General features: G+C 46.6%; 2 non-coding genes across 2 annotated transcripts; both read left to right on the forward strand.

Moving 5' to 3' along the window:
• Positions 1-1,775: 1,775 nt before the first annotated feature.
• LOC130890272 (U1 spliceosomal RNA) lies at positions 1,776-1,939 on the forward strand. Its single transcript, XR_009058715.1, has one exon. It is a non-coding gene; the product is annotated as a U1 spliceosomal RNA (small nuclear RNA).
• A 1,972-nt stretch (positions 1,940-3,911) lies between these two features.
• Positions 3,912-3,983, forward strand: Trnah-gug (transfer RNA histidin (anticodon GUG)). Its single transcript has one exon. It is a non-coding gene; the product is annotated as a tRNA-His (tRNA).
• Positions 3,984-18,022: the final 14,039 nt, after the last annotated feature.

Raw genomic sequence — 18,022 nt, forward strand, 5'->3', positions numbered from 1 at the left:
AAGACTTGTACGTTTGTGGGCTTAACTAAATACAATTCCCCTTTCTCCCCTCCATTACTATATAACTGTCCATAATCTTAACACTAACCAATAAAATCCTAATAAACTGTTCCAACGCTATAGAATCATATCCACGAGCTTTTTAATGTGTCTGAAATTTCCATCACTTAGCGTTATGGCAAATGCCTAGCCACCCCAAGCGTAGGCACTTCCGGGATCCCCGGCCACGCACGCATCATCAAACATTCTGGCAACTTACATAGCCACCCAGGACCCTCTAGCCCTGTTTGATGATCATCTGCTCCTGTCAAAGCTACAGCAACAAACGCTATGATCCTATGCGCATGCGCCGGCAATGTCTAACCACTGGACACGCCCACTCCACGTTTTCTTCTCAGCATCAGCTCTCCCCAGGCCTGCGCACGTGTCTTTCTCTTTCTCTCTCTAATAAACTCTTTAAGTGGGCTCACTTGTATGTCTTGTGATCCGTTCTTGCTACCGGTAATTTTACCTTTGTGGTGTGTATGTTCATCATTGGATGAGTATTTCAGCTGAATCATTTTAACCTTCTTTGCACCTGAAGCTACAGATAAATTCTTGTTCCAAAAACATTGAAGAAGAGAACGTGCATGTATGACGTCATGATAAACGGTATGATCATCTGTAATGCTGTGTTATGTCTGCACGTGGGCTAAAAAAGTTTTAAGGGGGTCAGGCAGGGTGGCAGCAAGCTCTTATTGCCATCACTATGTAGAAGACCCTGTCTGGGACGGGGGTGGGGGCTTGAGGGGGAATGCAGAGAGGCAGAGAAGAACAGAAAGGGAGAGATTTTAAAGGGACAGAGAGAGGGCTTATAGGCAAGGGCAAGGACACTCGCCATCAGGCCTGACCATCCAAGAGCTTGATCCGCGGAGCAGGCATGGCAGAAAGAGATCCGACTGCCACAAACTGTCCGCTGGCCTCCACATGCGAGTCATGGCTCTCACACACCTGCCCCTCCCCCACATACACAACACAGAAAAGAGTACTTATTTATTTTGTGTATGTGTGTTTGTGCCTGGTTGTATGTGTGTGCACGACACACATGCAGGAGGCCGAGAGAGGGCAGAGTGGATCCCCTGGACCAGGAGCACAGACTCGGGTCGCCCCAAATACCATGTCCAGACTTAGTGTCAGTTTCATGGTGTTTCTGTAGAAGAGAACAGAGAAATCCATACATCAAGAGCCTTGTAAAATGCAGTGGTGGAGATATGAGGTGGGCAGGTTCCAGCGAAGCTGGAGACCTCTGCTGTAGGGCTGGCTCACTTGCTGCCTGACTTCTCTGACTTCGTGTTGATGGAAGATAGGGGTCTGTCGCTACACAGGAAAACCAGCGACAAGGCCACGGCGGTGAGCAGCCATCGACTATTTGGGAATTGGAGATAATTCAAGATGATTTGTCTCTGATCCTGCAACACTCCATCCAGCTCTCCGCAAGCAAAAAAAATTTACTAAGCAAACGGGAAAAGAGGATGGGTGTGATGTCACCCCTGGGTGCCGGTTGGAGGCGTGTTCTATGCAGATGAGGGGCGCGCAGGGGCTGTCCTGTCCGCAGACTCTGCGGGAACACGCTGGATTTCCAGCGCGGCGTGGAAGGGTGCGCTGACCAGCGGAGAGCATCGAGTAGAAGAAATGAGGTGCGCGTCCAATAAGGTCCTGGAGTATGCGCGGCGAAGTGACCGTGTGTTGAGAGTGCAGGGCCGGTGGGCTGAGTCTGGGCTGCAGGACAGCAAAGCATACTTACCTGGCAGGGGAGATACCATGATCACGTAGGTGGTTTTCCCAGGGCGAGGCTCACCCATTGCACTTGGGGTGTGTTGACCCCTGCGATTTCCCCAAATGCGGGAAACTCGACTGCATAATTTTTGTTAGTGGGGGACTGCGTTCGCGCTCTCCCCTGATACCTCTTGTTATAAAAACAGACAACTATTTTTTTCTTCTTACAGCTTTTTTTGGTCTCTTTTTATTCTCTTCTATGCTTCTAAATATGTGGTCTAAACTGCCAAGTTAACTTAAGCCAAGTTAACTTAAGCCTTAGAAGTGAAATCTTTAGGAAGTAGGTCTGGTCTCTAGACTCATGAGAACATTTCTTCAATTCTGGACTTTTTGTCTTAAAGTCCAGGAGCAATTGTACTTGAGACTCCAGACTCTCCTTAATTCTTTTCTGCTCTTAACCTGCACCAGATCCGGGCTCGGGACCAGCACACCCTTAACTGAAAGACAGAAATCGTTGCTAGGAAGTCATTCTTCTGATTCATACAAAACACCTAACATAAATTGCTTTCAAACTGCATCAGCTCAGTTCAAACGCGCGTTCTCTCGGACGTGTCCTGGGGCTCCACCTGGCTTCTCCGCCGGTCTCCGCGGTGCGTATCCCCCATTCCCACTCCCAGGCTACCCTCGCCCCCTTCGGTCCCTCTCCACTCCGGGTCAAGTTCGTCCTTCTCCCTCCCGTCCGGACTCCCTGGGCACTGGCACTGCACTCGCCGCCTTTCCCACGCCGTCCACGCGGAGGCTTCAGCACACACCCGGGGTGACCAGCTGTCGGGCGTCCGTGCTCGAGGTATGCAAAGGACCGAACCCTGAGGCTCACTTGGGCTCCTTCACGGAGTCCTGATGGGCGCCCGGAACGCGACTCTGCCAGCATGGAGTCCTAGGCGGCCCCGATCCCCGGGTAGCTGCGAGGTCCCAGCGTCCCGGAGGCGCCGGGTTCATAACGTTCGCGCGAGCTTGGGAAGCGGCCATGGGGCCGGCAGGGAGCCCGGCAGGTTGGCTTCGAGGTCTCCTGTTCCAGATACTCGGCCGCGACACGGTGGATATCCCAGGTGTGCCCGCCACTGTGACGCCTGATTCACCAAGGAGAGGCGGCTTTGTCATGTCAAAGTCTCTGTGGAGCAATGCGTTAGTGCATTATGCTGTTAACCGGGAGGTTGGTCGTTCAAGCCCACTCAGGGACTACGATCTTTAGGCGTTTAACAAACAGCTTTCTAAATTTACAGTCCCTTGTGTGCTAACTTGGCAATGGAAACACTCCTACTTCTCTGAAATACCGGAAGCCCACTAAATAAGAAAAAAAAAAGCCCTATGGACTTAAGATACTTAAGGCCTTACCTTTCTGTCACACGCTATTTATAGCCTGTACTGAGACAGGGTAAACAATAAAGCCAATTTTTATTTTGGAGGGGAGAGGGGGAAGACGACACCTGTGGACAACCCCCACCTGCTGTCTTTGGTTTATTTTGGGATTGGTAGAGTGGGAATCCTTTCTTAATAAAAGAAAATTATGAAAAACAAGTCACTAAAGCACAGAAAACAGACCAGATTTTAATAAAACGGGTAAACTTTACACCACCGGCTAACGATACGCATATGACAAGGGCGACGACAACATAATTCGTAATCACGAACCCTAGAACCAATTTATTCCTAAAGCCAAGCCATGTTTAGTAAGGAGTCCAGGGACTGGCAGTGATGGTTTTTGGCCTCTGTAGGCGGGCGGCGTCTACGGAAGGCTCTAGACTGCTGGTTTGCTCCCCAGCTCTTCGGAAGGACCACAGAGCAGTGCGTGCCCTCCCCAGGTGCCCCAGCCACCGCGGAGAGGAGGGCGATGGAGGGCTCTCAGGTGCTGGAGGGAAATACTGCACCTGCAAGAGTGGCATCGACCCACCGACTTCACAGTTAGCGACTGCCCTCACCACCCAACCGAGGCACCGACGCGTGCGTGCTCTCTGTGCCGCTCCAACCTCAATGGCTTTGGAAAAAATCACTTCTGCAGGACAGGTCGGCTGAAGGAAGCCTCGGAAACCGGTCTGCGCCGGGCTGAGCTTGACTGAGGCTCAAGTGAACACCTGCCATAGTCAGGCGCGTGGCTGGCCGTGATCGTATAGTGGTTAGTACTCTGCGTTGTGGCCGCAGCAACCTCGGTTCGAATCCGAGTCACGGCAGTTGTTGTCCTTCCTGTCTGGACTGCTGCTTTTTTTGCTCCATGCACCCCATGCCTAGCTAATGTCTTGACACAGACTCCAGTCTCCCTAGTTCAAGTCCCGCGGACATGGAGGAACTCAAAATAGTATTATTACAGTTTGCTCTCTCTCTCAGGCAGACTCACAAAATTGCCTTCACTGTCAATCACCCTAAGACCGAGGGCATGTTAGGATAAGGTCTTTAATTTTAATTGGGCAGGTAGATTTGATGAGCAAAAGGGGGCTTAGGATGACGGGAGTTTAATAATTGATTGCTAGACCTTGGTGGGTGGTCAGCTTCAGAAGGAGGAAAGGACCACATAAGGGAATAGACCTTTTGGGGTTTTCTCCAACACTGGGAATGGAAACCAAGATCTCACACACACTGGACTAACACTCTACCTCTGAGCTATAGCCCCAGGACAGACCCTGTGCTAGCAAGGCTGAGGCAGGCGGTTAGAAGTTCAGACCAGCAGGGCTACTCATCAAGACCATGTCTCACATGAAAACATAATAAAGAACACACAAATTCAGAGGAAGGCAGAGATGGAGACTGGTGGGATGTGACCTGAGACTCAGGCCATCCACGTCCAAGATCCTGGAAGAGGCAGGAAGGAGCCTCCACTTGGACTCTCTGAAGAAAGCAGTCTCTAGGATTCGGGACTTTGGGTCACCAGAACCAGAAAATTCCATCCCTGCTGCTTTAAGTCATGTGTATTGTAGCCACTTACGACAACCCAACACCCACTTCCAGGTGCCCAGGAAGGTAGACATTTATTAATTAGAGCTTCACCATCTGAAATAACACAGATCACTTGACAGACTCATCAGTCCTAAGTTGCAAGTACCATGTTTTGGTGGAGAACATCCCGAGATCTGGAGAACAAGCAATTCAGGCTGACCACGGACTGGCTTCCCTTACAGGGACTGTCAGGATACGTAGAGAGGTGATGATGGCTATAAAACACCTGTGTGGTGCAACAACTCTGACTCTCTCCCCTTGCCTGCCCTTCCCATGCTCACTCAAAGCTAGCAGCGCCACCTATTGAAGAGCATGGGAATTGGAACACGTGGCTCCAGAAAAGGAATTTGGCTTTTGTTTGCTGGTTGACACAGCATAGCAGTGATCGACATCACGTTCTGCACCGGAACTGTGTGATTGTGTGCTGGTTTTCTATTTACATATGTGTGTGAGTGTGCCAGTTTTCCTATTTATGTATGTGTGCGTGCTTGTGTCTCCATCGCTATAGTCTCCTCTAGATGGTGCACACTGAACTCTGGTTGACAATACTCTTTCCTCAGTCTATTGATTCAATGTTGGGGCCATCATACTCTTTCTGTGACTGTTTTCTTTCAATATCTGAAGGCTCACCTGGGCTCAGTGGTTCCAGGTAGACCTGCCAAGAGCTAGTCACATCTTCACTACCAACCTCCTAGCGTCTACTATATGTTTGAACCCTCCAATCTCTAAAAGTCTGAGGATCTGCACCAGGGCTTGTTCACTTCAGAGATCTCATCTGTTCTCCTCCCTTTATCCTGACCTCATTTCTAAGCATCCTTTGTTTCTCACATTACTTGAGTGTGGATCTTAAGGAGGGAAAAGCCATCCCTGGGCAGTGATTGGAATGTGAGCTTTCAACTTCTCACATAAAACGTGAAAAGCAGAGGGCTAGATTTCTGGTTTTAGAAAGAAAATGTACCTAAAGGCTTCTACGCTGGCTGCAGAGAGGCTCTTGGAAATGGCACCTTAGCTTCAGGTCACTTTTGGGTGAAGTAGTTAGCAGGGGTTAATAGCTGTATCATATGACGTCAGCAGTCCCCCACCTGGACATTCTACTGTATCCTGGAGAGCCTGGAATTCTGTGATGTCACCTGTGTTGTGGCAACGCCAACTGCCCTTGAGGCATTCGTTCAGTGCCTGTATGGTTCACCCACAGCCATGCTGACACGACTGAACAGGCTGCTTGGGAGACAGGATGGAGAGTGCAGGGAGACCAGAGTGAGGCACAGCAAAGATGGCCTTCAGTCTCTGAGTCACACATCAAGAAATAAATGGTTTTGGGGAAAGCACAGTGAGTCCTGGGCAGGGAACAGAGATTTCTGAAGTATGAAGGCTTCAGTTGATCGTTTCAGGAGTGGGACTCAGGAGGTTGGAGTTTCTGGGAAGCGATGGTCCTCTTCCGCTTTTCTGAGTTACTAAAGAGCAGACCCAGAGTCGAGGATTTGTGATGGTGTGTTTGGCAGAGAGCCAGGGATGGTCAAGGCTTCAACTGCTGTGCTGAGAGCCCTCTGCTTTCCCTCTGCCTCTGTGAGTGAAGCACAGAGGGACCACAGTGGTTCCAGTCCAGCCCTGCCCTTCACTGTCACTGATTTTCTTTTGCTTGTGTGTCACTAAAAAGAGGGAGAGTAACATCCCCCAGACAAAGCAGGAGGTCTTACCTTTTACATCACAACCTCTTGCAGGGCAGGAGCCACCAATTATTGCTGCATTTCAGTGACCCCTAAGGTAGAATTTCTCTCCTCTTGCTAGCCAATCATCTCCCTTCTAACTAGAGTGCAGGAATGGGCCTACACTCTTTCTGCAAGTGTTTATTCCTGTTGTGATGGGGCTCTCCTGGGGATACCCAGGCTTAGGTATATTCAGCCTTAACTACGAACAGTTGGTCATGCCTTTGCTAACAGTGTGAGGGCTGTAGAGTATTCTTCTGAAGCTTTTGATAAATTTTTCATTATTTCCTATGTGATATATTAATGTTCTGACAGGACACCGCAATCCCCCACCACTATAACATTGTTTAAGTCCCATGCATCTACCCCGATGTGCTTCTTCCCTTCATGGATCTGATCTTCCTTCCCCATCATCCTGAGCTAATGTCTTCGCATCCTTTATATCTCATTTTATTGATTAGTATCTTAAGGATGGGAACACTCATTCTTGGGCAGTGTCTGGAAAGTAAAACTTGACCTCCACACAGGATGAACTTGTGAATTAGAATGAACTAGATTCTAATAATCAGGGACACCACTGGATTGACAGGAAATGGTGCTCAAGGGCTTCCGCTGTGTTCCAGGGAAGGCTCCTGGAAAGGGTAGCTTGGTTTATTGTGAATTGGGAAAGAGCTATCTATCAGATAGGCTATGATCCTACAAGTCTCTTGTCTGGACATTTTATTGTATCCTAAAGAGCCCTTGGCATCTTCTATGAAATCACCAGTGTAGTGGTAGTGCCAACTGTTGCCCTTGAGGCATTCATTTTTTATATGGTTCACCAAGAGACGTGTTGGCAGGACTAAACACACCAATTGGCAGAGAGATCTCTGGTTGTCTAAGAAGGTGAGACTCAAATGGGACCTTCTAGAAATGGGGTTTGGTAGCTGAGACCATCTGAAGCAATGGGCCTATGCCCCTTCTCTGGGTTCCTAAAGAGCAGACCACAAATTGGAAGGTTTCTGATGTTTAGTTTGGCAGAGAGTTAGGAATGGTCAAGGCTGCAGCCACTGTGCTGGGAGCTCCTTACTATAATTCTGAGTGGAGAGAATGCAGCAGGAGACAGTGTCACTGTGAGTCCTCAGGGTCGGGTGTCCCTGCACTTCATCCTCACTGGATTTCTGTAGGTTCTGTGGGAATCTGATGTGAATATCTGGGAGGGAAACTCCCCATTCTTGCACTCAGCTCTGAGACACTCAGTTGCTTTTAGTCTTGGACACAGGTTAGCTGGTCTGGGAGGTGTCAGGACCTTCCTGCATCTCATCAGACAGGAGCTGACATTATTAAACCAGCATGACTGCGCTAGCCTGTACCTCCCAGGGTCAGTGGGGCTGCAGTTGGGACTGAGGTGTTGTGAAAAATTTTACTCCTTTGGCTTTCTTGGGGCGCCTGACAACAAGCTCCCAAGTAAATCACACACAAAGGCTCATTCTTTTCTATGCCCAGCCTTAGCTTGTCATGTTTATTGTCTGCTCTTCTTGACTTAAATTATCCAGACGACCTTTGCCTCTGGGCTTTTATTTTTCTCTTTTTTTTTTTTTTTTTTTTTTTTTTTTTTTGGTTTTTCGAGACAGGGTTTCTCTGTGGTTTTGGAGCCTGTCCTGGAACTAGCTCTGTAGACCAGGCTGGTCTCGAACTCACAGAGATCCGCCTGCCTCTGCCTCCCAAGTGCTGGGATTAAAGGCGTATTTTTCTCTTCTGTAAATATTACTTTCGCTCTTACTCCATGGCTGCTGAGTGAGTTGGTAGCTGACTTCTGGAGTCCTCCCCTGTTGTTCTTGGGCTCATCCTTCTTCTCCTCTCAGAGTTCACCTTCTGTTTATACTCTCTGCCTGCTAGTCCCACCTAACCCTGCTCCTGTCTCACTATAGGCTGTCCATATCTTTATTAGGACCATGAGGTGTTATAGACAGGCACAGTAACACACCTTCACAGAGTTAATCAAATGCAGTAAAAACAAGGTCACACACATGAAAATAATATTACCCAACATTGATGGACATATGTAGACAGTGACTGACAAAAGAGACATGACTTGTGGGTCCCAACTTGAGGATAGTTGTTCTGCTCTTTGGGGTCTTCAGTCAGTTCCATGCATTCCCTCTTCCTCAGGCCTCTCCTAGGAACTCAACATGGTCTCTCATGGCCCTGTACCATCTAACTGTACAAATTCACTGATGTTTATCTACCTACAGGGAGTGCTGGAAAGGCACGGACCTCAGCCTCCCTCACTGAGCAGGAGCAGCAGATGAACAAGGTTGATGAACTGACCCTTCAGCTTCAGATGATGACCAATAAAAGGAGTGAACCTCGTGCAGTCCTGGCCAATTTTACCAACACTGATGTGAACAACAGGTAGTCATTATGTCCAGTTCTCTGGTGACTGGCTTGACCCTCCTGTGTCAACCCCAGCATTCTCATGTCACTTGAGGCTGCACCTCCAAGATATTCTCCTGCCCAAACTACTTTTCCTGAGTGCATCTGAGAGGCAGAACTGAAGCCTGGGTAGGAGTGAGATGGGGACGCAGGCTGTTCTGCTTCCTCCCAATGAGAACCAAAACCTGTGACCTGAGTCACATTCTATGGATGGGGCAGCAGTGTGTGAGCTCACAACACGCATTTCAAAGAGGCCGTGACAGGTGTTGGCTTGTGAGAGATGCTGAGCGCTGAGTTCATGGGAGTCTTTGTATTTGACTGGGGGATTTCTAGCTGGTTGCTCTGGGAGCAGGGCCTGGGCCCACTTGGTTTATCTCAATGTGTGACCAGAAGGCCTGGAGCTCATCCTGGAACCTCTCTGCACCTGTTCCTTGTACTCTGAAATAATGCGACCTACCTGCATGTGTCTGGCATCCTAATAGTGTGTGGGTTCATTTGTGTGAAGAGCTAACGGGATCAAACATTGAAAATGTGGCCGTGGCAGATTTTGCCCTTTTCACTTCCCTCTCCCTTGGTAAAATATTAAATTGCATTCCTTAATTTGTCTCCAAGGTTCATACTCTTATTTGGCCACTGACTCATTCCTGAAACCAAATACCAAGGTCCAGCTATCCAAATCCATTATTTGCCTATTCTGGCTTACCTGTCCAATCAGGTCTCACCAACTCATCCTAGCACAGACTTCACCTTATCTCTTTTAAAACCCACTGCTGAAAAAAACACCCATTGCTTGCTCTCAGCCCTTGCCTGATACAGAGGAACCCCCCTCCCCCACCAACTTTGTGATTGCTCTTCTAAGTCAATAAATCTCCTTTATGCTGTGGTGTCTGGGTGTGTTCTGTACTGTCTCTGAGGGGTGTGTGTGTGTGTGTGTGTGTGTGTGTCACCCAGATCCTGTGAGTAAGAGATTGGTAGCAAAGCTGAGAATTTGTCTGTCTCAGAGTTTCAGGTGATATAAGGGTTGAGGCCCTGGAGTCCCACTTTGAGCATCTCTGCCCTCTTTCTCTGTGCTCCTCTTGGTGACTGAATGGAATTCCCTGGAAGTTTATAAAGTCATTGTGCTGTATGGTCTCCTCCATGGAAATCCTGATTATGAGTTCTTGGCATCATTGTTAAAACAGGAACACAAAATATACATTTTTTTTTTGAAGACAGGAGACATGTCATCAGAGTTTTCATGTAGGCCCAGACTCATAGCACAGACTCCTGGGACATCTGAAAAAGAGCTAGTCTGTTCCTCCAGGCCTACGAGGAAGCTCATGTAGCCCTGTCTGTCTCCCTCTTGATGCTCTGCCTTTCTGGCCCTGGAGCAGCTTAGCAAGGCTAATAACATCAACAGGTCCTAGTACCAAGATTCAGGATGTGACATCCACTGGACTAGGATAATCTAAGACACAGCCTTAAGTCATGGGTTCATGAGGGTCTGATGACTGTGTTTATGGGATTCTTTGTTCCTCGGCCCATGCTCTACCACAGGCTGAATGCTGAGCTTGAGGAGATGAATATGGATCATCAGAAGGAGATGTCAGAGTTGGACAAATTCAAGGAAATTAGTGAGGCTTCTTCCAGGTGCAAGGAGCTGACTGAGACAAACGCCTGCTGGTGAGTGTCTGATTGGATAGGACCCCGCACTAGGGAAGGACAGCTGCTGCACTTATTTCTATTTGAACCAAAGTGGGGGCTGTGCTTCTAGCTTGTTTACCCTGTACTTGTCCTCCCAGACTGATTTCTCCCAAGTGCAAGGAGTCTGAGAGCCCCTCCCAACATTGTCCTGTCAGCTTCAGGACCATCTAGATAAAAAACATGGTTTGTACCATGGATGGTCTTTGAGACTCTGAGAGGGGTTTACAGAGCCTGTTGCTAACAGACACAGATGTGGAATGTATTCCTCTTGGGTCCTCTGTCCTTCCTCAGACCATGCTTGCTCTATACCTAATGATGGTCTCCCAATACCATGATCACTGTAGGACCGGTGTGTGTTTGGGTACAGAATCCTGTTCTCAGAGGTACAGCACCTTGTGATACTGGCATGGCTAATGTGGGCTGCAGTCTGGGGCTGTCTGAGGACATGGGACCTTGCAGGGAAGGTGGTATTAGTGGGTAGGAGTGGCAGATGGAGGTGGACTGGAGCTCATCATTGTTTGTGATGGTTAAGCACCCTCCACAGCCAGTTTCTGAGGGAAAGGACAGAGACGAAGGAAAAATTGGGCATGTTGAGAGAGGACAACAGAAAGCTGCAGCAGGACCAGATCTTCCTGCAAGAGTCCTGTGAGGAGACAAAGAGGCTCTGTGAAGAGGCCCTTGAGAAGATCTGTGACCTCTTGACAAAGCAGCAGCAGGTAAGCTGAGGCAGCAGGAGCAAGCTGCCTACCGATCTAACCACACACATGTACACAGTCATGTAACCGTCCACTCAGTTACCCAGCTGACCACCTCCATTCCATCTAAGAGTTCATTTCTGGGATTCTTCACAAGTTTTTCTGGGGAGTTCACCTCTTGGAAGACACAACCTGACTGGAAAACAAACCATCCCGCTCTGGTAGAAGCTGCAGTTCTTTGAGGGAAAGGGGTAAATCACATATCACACACCTACATGTCAGTACGGTAGAAAGGGTTCCATGCTGGGAGCCACAAGGGAGACTCACAGAGCTTTGAGAGAGCGTGTGAATGCGGACAAGGGCCTGTGGATCATTTGCTTGCTAGAACAGAATATTTTTGTTCTGCTTAAGCTACCAGGCCAGAGCTCTTTGGATCTCCTGTCTCCTCACAGGTAGAGCTTCCTATCTTTTTCTGTCTCATCTTATACTAACTGCTTTGTTTAGTAAGCAAGAGAAAGGACTAGGTGTTTTCTCTCAATTTTTAAACATTTTTACCACTTTGGAATTAATGAGTATTGTAATAAAATATTCAATCCCCAGAGCTATTTAGAAAGTAAAAAGTAGACTTCTTTCCTTACACTGAACTAAGGTAACCGCCCAGGAAATGTTTGTTTGTCTGATTGGCCTCACAACACAGAACCTGCAATCCATCTCTTTGCTGACATTGTGATGCTCATTCTATCATGCACATGGTTATGTCTTAGTACAGATCCCCTCCTAGCTGTGCAGAGTGCTGATTTCAGAACAACACTGTGCTGACCTCACTGGGCTCCTACTGACTGATCTGGGGCTATTGTCATGTTATATGCCCAGTGTCGTGATCCAAAGTTGTTGGGTAAAGTCCATGGGTCAGTCTCCTTCTCTAGTGCTATCACGGTCTTCTCTGAAAAATCATACATAGCTTCTCTTAGGGCTGCATGGTTTTACACCCCTAGCAGTAACTGAGGGTCCTCATTTCTGCCAACCCCCATCAGGCCAACTTTAACTCAGTGTACAGAAGCTTGGAATGGGAGCAGCTTCTGAGCGCTACAGACACAACATGCAGTGAGTGCTTGAGACGATGATGAGCCTAAGTGGGCTGCACTAGACAGCCTGTTCTCACAGCTCAGCATGGATTTTAAGAGATTCTGAACTGCAGAGGTGCTCCCCCCCAGCCTAAGTCCCATAGCCATGCTGAGCTATGTATAATTTTTCAGAAACGTGGATTGCATTCCAAGATGACTCTGTGATTCCAGAAGCAGAAGTAAGGGTCCACAGAGAATCTAGGGGACACCCGGGTTATAGAAGAATTCCTCAGAGCACCGCCAAACCAGAAAATATTCAAATGCCTTCAATGATGAGTAAAATTTCAGTGAAGTCAAGCCCTTCCATGAAATATTCTTAAGCATGAAACAATAATGCACTCATTAGGCCGTGCATCAGCCTTCTTCTGTTACTTAGACAAATTCCTGACATAATCATCTTGCTGGATACAAATATTTATTTGAATCCTGGTTGTAGAGATTTTCTGGTTTTCTGACCTCATTTCTTGAACTCATTGGGCCCAAAATGAGGTAACTTGTGGTTTAGAGAGCTCCTATTGGAGAAAGCTGCCCTCCTTGGAACCACGGAGAAGAACTGAATGAGAGGAAGGGGCTGGTCCACCATCAGGCAATGGTCCTGTACCACGGAACTAAGCCTTTAGTACAGACTGGAAAACTTGTATACAAGCTTAGATAACTGATCAAGGAAGCCTGGCACCCAACATTTTGTGGCCTGGGTGTACAAGGCAAGCACTACATTGACTGCTCTGCCCACTGTGTTCTTCTCCCAGGGACCAGGCGGGCATGTGGTGCATAGACACACAGGCAGGCAAAACCCCCACACTTATAAAGTAGAAATAGAATGTAAACTCATCAAAACCAAGCGAAAGTACAGAATCCTCACCACATAACCACATCTCTGTGCCTGGTTTAGAATACGGGGGGAGAGGGTGTGGGCTAATGGTAGTTAACTCTCTTCTTTATAGGATCCCAGGTGATCTCTTCTTCCATTAGTGTTAGCTAGGAACTACACAAGAGGATGCAATGCAGAGTGCTTGTATGTGTGCATCCATGTACTTGTGATGATCAGGATTGTGTAAGCGCATTTGTTTGTGTTGTGTACATGCATGCACACATGGGTACGTTTGTGCAGACAACCCTGCCCTAAAAACACAATCCTCTAATGAATAGGAACATCAAAGACTGGAGGAACACCTTCAGTTCCTGCTGAAGCGGAAGGAACTGGCTACCCAGCAAAGGGACTTGGCAGGAAAGCTGCAGCATCACTTCACTGAGTCCCAGACCAGGTAGGAGCATGGACTGACAGAAGCAGTTGTAGGCTAGTGGATCCTCTGTTTCGGGGTCTCTGACCTGTTTGGGTCACACCCACATCCTGGTAAAAAATCAGAATATGATTTGGCTAATCACCAGAAACTTTTCTCCAGGAAACTATATGGTTGTTTATTATTCTTCTGGGCATTGTGTCCCTTCTTCTCTTGTGAGAAGCGGGAGGTCAATTGTGAAGGACAGTGTGTCCTCTGCCACTTTATTTTCCTTCAGGAACATCACATTTAGAGATAAGTTTCTAATCTTCTTGCTAACTTGGATGCAGCCCACTTTTGCTGATTGCAGGCTGTCTGCAGGGTTCATCAGTTTCCTGTGAGAAGATTTACTCCTGCCATAAACAGATTAGGGGTTGACAAATTAGCCCAAGGCACCTTCTGGGCTATAGGGATAATCAGAGCCTTACCTGCAGTGTTGCATAGCCTCCACTAGAGGGCAGACCTAGAGTTTTACAGGTTGCTCACATTCACCTGGAGTCTAATTCAGGCCAGGAATATCTTTACAGAACTGGGACTCAGGTACTGATATTTCTCCAAAATAATTTTTGGACTATTGAAAAAAATGCTGTTTTTTTCAAGTCCAGCACAGTGTATTTTCCAGTTCAACTTATAGCCGTTTTTAAACGTTGAAAATAAAATCCATCCCAGGGGCACTCCGACTTTTTCCCTTAGGGAAGCAGTCAATGAGCTCAGCTAAAGGGCATGGATTTTCTAACTGGTGGGGGCTCAAAAACTGACATGGCAGGGCCCCACCAGGCCTCTGTCTCAGCTGCCTTCCTCTTCTAGGTTTGAACATCTCCAGCATGAACTAGAACAGACCACAGCCCAGGAGGAGAGCCTCCTGCAGATGGAGCTGCTGCAGCTGGAGCGCTATGTGCCAGGCAAGTGAGCCACCATTGAGCCCCATTACCACCAACAGGGGATTCACAGTGTGGGTTTCTTTCCTTGACTTTTCTTTACTATCCGTGAATAGGCCCTGATTTTCTTCTTGCCTGTGCCCCAGAGAGACTGTTTCTATTTCTTCTCTGACAGCACCTCGTAAGAGAACTGAGAAGCCTGAGGGAAACCAGAGACACCTTGAAGGCATGACATTCTACACTCCAGGATCCAGGCCTCCTCTGAAAAAGCCATGTCCCTTTCTGCTGTGAGCACAACATTGAGGCAAATATCAATCAATCATCAGAGGATCCAGCCACAATCTGATCCACCTCTGTAGGTTCACAATTTTCAGAGAAAAGACTGCATCAGAAATAAGCTTGAGATTCAGAGGACACCCCACAAATTACTCAGAAGCTGAACATCCATCACCAAGTGGCCCTAGTGTGGGCTTAACAACATGGAGGGAGATATGTGGGTGAACAAGAGTCATTCTGTCAACTACTGTCAAGGGCTTTGGCAGCTAACTCATATGTGATGTGGTTTCTGACAAGGAAGACTCTGTCACACTGCTATCCAGACAGACCACACCCAAAAGCCCAAGATTCTCTCTCTAGTGCAGGGCTGACCCTGACCCCTTATCACGTACAAGTGTTGGTGATGATAATTCACTACGGAGACTAATGCACTTCCTCGTATCTCATGTTATTGATTTGCTTTTTCTTAAAGAATATTCCAAGGGAAAGTGGGAATTTTAATTTTGTTTGTTTGGTTGTTTTTGTTATGTTTTAGATTGTTTTGTTTGGTTTGGTTTATATCTTGGGATATCTGTACATTAATTTTTTTGTTTTCTTCATTTTAGTGTAAGTTTTTGTTATATTTTGTTATTTCTTTTATTATTTCCATTGCTTTAGTAGTTTGCTAAGGCTGTACACTGTCTGTAATGACTGCTCTTTTGAAGTGCCTGTAGAATACAATGAATGTTCTATGAATAAAAAACAGTTTTCAACTTTTCACTTTAAGACTCTTTTTAGTCAGATGAGCTATCACACTCCTGTAAACACACAACTCACAGGTGTGGATCAATATCAGCAATTTCCAGGCAATTTGGAATACACAATGATTTTCCAGCCATGGTCTACACAGGCAGATGGCACCTTGGATGTGGATACGGACGTCATTGCCTGCTCCTTGTATTCCCACTAGTCTACAGAAAATTAGACATATTGCATCCCTGAGGTCATATATTTCCCTACCATTAAAATGTGGTACACACACTGTACAACATGTTCATGACATCATCATGAAGAGCAAACTGAAGGGAAACACAATTAACTGTAGCCGGAAGCTTTTCTGTGTTCTGCCCGGTCCATGACTGCTTATAAAGTATACTCAGAGGCTTAATATTAATTACTATTATTCGGCCAATGACTTGCTAGTTCTTACTTTAACCCATTTCTATTAATTAGCCTAAAAACAGACAGGAGGACCAATGGAGCCAAATGAAGACCCAGATATTAAGCCACACAACTTTAAACACCTTATTTTTGACAAAGAACAAAATATATCAAATAGAAAAAAGGCATATTTAACAAATGGTGCTTATAACTGGATATCAACATGTAGAAGAATAAAATAGAACCATATTTATGACCATGCACAAAACTCAAGTCCAAATGGATCAAAGACGTCAACATAATGCCAGACACACTGAACCTGATAGAAGAGAATGTGGGAAGTTCATTTGAATGCATTGACACAGGAGATCACCTTCTGAATATAGGCCCAGCAGCACAGACACCGAGGAAACCAATTAATAAATGGGACCTCCTGAAACTGAAAAGCTCCTGTAAAGCAAAGGACATGGTCCACAAGACAAAATGACATCCTATAGAATGGGAAAAGATCATCACCAACCCCACATCAGACAGATGTCTGACCTCCAAAATATACAAAGAACTCAAGAAATCGGTCGTCAAAAGAACAAATGATCCAATAATGATCTATTCTGGAGAGGTTGTGGGGTAAAGGAAACACCCCTGCATTGCTGGTGGGAGTGCAAGCTGGTACAGCCGTTTTGGAGGAAACGACCTTCCCCAAGACCCAGCAATAAAACTTTTGTATATATATCCAAAGGAAGCTCAATCGTGCCACAAGGACATGTGCTCAACCATGTTCATAGCAGCTTTGTTTGTCATAGCCAGAACCTGGAAACAACCTAAATGCCCCTCGACCAAAGAATGAAAAAGGAAAATGTGGTACATTTACACAATGGAGTACTATACAGCAGGAAAAATAATGACAGCTTGAAATTTGCAGGCAAATTGATGGAACTAGAAAACATCATTTTTGAGTGAGGTAACCCAGATCCAGAAAGACAATTATCACACGTCCTCAATCATAAGTGGGTTTGAAACATAAACCAAAGAAAACCAGGCTAGAAATCACAACCCCATAGAACCTAGACAACAATGAGGACTTTAAGAGAGACATACGTAGATCTAATCTACACGGGAAGTAGAAATAGACAAGATCTCCAGAATAAATTGGGCGCATGGGGACCATGAGAGAGGGTTGAAGGGAGCTGACCAGAGAATAATGTATAGCTCAATAAAATAAAATAAAATAAAATAAAATAAAATAAAAAACCTGTTAAAGTGGGTTCCGTTGTGTGGCTTGTGATCCTGTCTTGCACCCAATAACTTCTCCTTTGTGGTGTGTATGTTCATCATTGGATGAGTATTTCAGCTGAATCATTTTATCCTTCTTTGCACCTGAAGCAACAGATAAATTCTTGTTTCAAAAACATTCTGAAAAGGTTTTGCAACCCAATAAACCTCTCTACCAATGCAATAATCCAAATCAGACCAAATTAAACTGAATCAGAAAAGGCCCCTGTTTTTGAATGAGGAGATGAGGATATAAGAGAGAGAAACCACAAGTTTGTCCCTGGGGGGAGTGGCAGTTTAAACACCCTGTGGGAGTGGTCTTGAGAATCTCTGAGGAGGGATCACCCTTTGGCAGGCTTTCTCTGAGGTGAATTCTGGACAGAGGCAAATACCAGAAGAGGGGATTTGAGGTAGAACTTTCCACTCAAACATTCCAGACTTTTTGTGTATATGGATGCCAGGGGCTGAGGTGTGGCCTCAACCCAAACATAAGAGAAATTGTCGTGTATGATGCAATGATAAACGATACGATCATTTGAAAACCTTAAATTGCTGTATTATGTCTGAACGTGGGCTAAAGAGGTTTTAAGGGGGTCAGGCACGGTGGCACAAAGCTCTTATTGCCATCACTATGTAGACAGACCCTTTCTGGGATAGGGGTTGGGTCTGGTGGGGGGAATGCAGAGAGGCAGAGAAGGACAGAGAGGGAGAGATTTTAAAGGGACAGAGAGATGGCTTGCAGGCAAGGGCTTGCTGTCAGGATTGACCATCCAAGAGCTTGATCCACAGAACAGGCACAGCAGAAAGAGA

The sequence above is a fragment of the Chionomys nivalis genome, chromosome 18, assembly GCF_950005125.1.
Source record: "Chionomys nivalis chromosome 18, mChiNiv1.1, whole genome shotgun sequence".
NCBI classification, from domain to species: domain Eukaryota; kingdom Metazoa; phylum Chordata; class Mammalia; order Rodentia; family Cricetidae; genus Chionomys; species Chionomys nivalis.